The 1,509-nt window shown below is 38.3% G+C and overlaps 1 pseudogene; it reads right to left on the bottom strand.

Moving 5' to 3' along the window:
• Nucleotides 1-1,274, bottom strand: LOC138037194 (uncharacterized; annotated as a pseudogene).
• Nucleotides 1,275-1,509: the final 235 nt, after the last annotated feature.

The following is a 1,509-nucleotide window of genomic DNA, read 5'->3' as shown; positions in this document are numbered from 1 at the left end:
TTATCGATATTTGGATGGCTGTGCTCCATCTGCCTCACCTGGAGTTGGAGATATATGACAGGTGTCATTCAGTTCATTTATCCTCTGCGTCACCAGGTAAGATCTTGGCAATCCATCAACCACCATTGTAAGGTCATGGTAATAGTAGTCTCTCACAGAAAATTTATCTACTAAAAACAGCACCTTCTCTACCCTTGACTTCTCTTCCTCAGTAAGCCCATCGAACCCATTACCCTTTTCAACAGGGTCCTGTCCTTGAGCCATTACAGTGTGACGGGTACCTGTCTTAACTTCTTTAACTTTCAAGGATTCTAGTTCAAGGCCAAACGATTTTTAAAACCATAAGGCAGTTTCAGCGCGAGACATAATTGTCTTCAATGTCGTAAACTTCTCCTTCACCTCTGAAATGTATTTACCAGCATATTTTTTCTGTGAACAGTTTTTCATTTTTTCAATGTAACTCAAAAAAAATTTTTTTTTTGACAGTGTGTCTAACAATTCTTTTTCCTTGTCTTCAATTGATGCCTGTATTTCTTCAAATAATTGCTTGGTCTCTGCTTAAAGATTCTTTTAACTCTCTTTCCATTCCTGAAGCTCATTTCTGATGGCTTCATTTTGTTCCCTTAGGCAAGCAACTAACACTGTCTGTCCCTCAAAGATGTGAAATAGTCTCATTTTTGAGTTCAATTCTTCTGTTTTGCTTCCCCCTTTTGCCTTGGTATATGATGTTTGGACCATACCAGAATTTTTGCAAGGGTTTTGTTGACCTCAGCCCTTATTTGCTCATCACTTGTGATGGCAAAGGTATGACCAGAGATGCAATACTCAAAGAGATCAACATAATCATAGGTTATTTCCTTGATTCCTTGGCTGGTGTATGATGTGCCTGTAGATGTCAAAAGGCCTGGGTGATCTTGGCTTTCCCCAACAATTTCGTCTCTTTCCTTGTTCTGCAATCTTAAGAATTCATGCCAGGCCTTAAGCAATGGAAAGGGTATATCCACAGCCGAACAGTTCTTGTAACTGCTTTTGCGGCATATTTTAAGGATGGACTTTGTACACTTAATTTCCATTTCAAAAAGGACTCCACTGGAGGTCGGTCAGATATAATTTGCAATTTAAATATATATTTCTACGAATCAAAAGATTCTTTTGAAGTAGTAATAACAATTCTTAACTTTATTTCATAACACAGGAAATATATAACTCGTACAACATTCCCTTACAGGCAAATCAGAGCTAAGAATAGCCATTTCTTCCACAAATTTCGCCATGTTCTGATCTCAGTATCTGATCTCAGTAACTGTTAATCAGCGTTATTGCGCCAAAAACGCGAGGCTACAAAGTATAATAACATGGCTGACGGTTGAGGCCCTTGTGGACGATTTCTTGATGTTTTCATCATCCCTTTCACTGCTTTATACTCTTCTTTCCACAAACAGCTACAAATACTTAAAAACTGAATATTGGCTTTTTTCAAGTTCGTTTCGCCGACTCTAGAAGGCTTGA

Source organism: Montipora capricornis, chromosome 2 (genome assembly GCF_036669925.1).
Source record: "Montipora capricornis isolate CH-2021 chromosome 2, ASM3666992v2, whole genome shotgun sequence".
NCBI classification, from domain to species: Eukaryota; Metazoa; Cnidaria; class Anthozoa; order Scleractinia; family Acroporidae; genus Montipora; species Montipora capricornis.
This window is presented reverse-complemented; position numbering and strand designations above follow the sequence as displayed.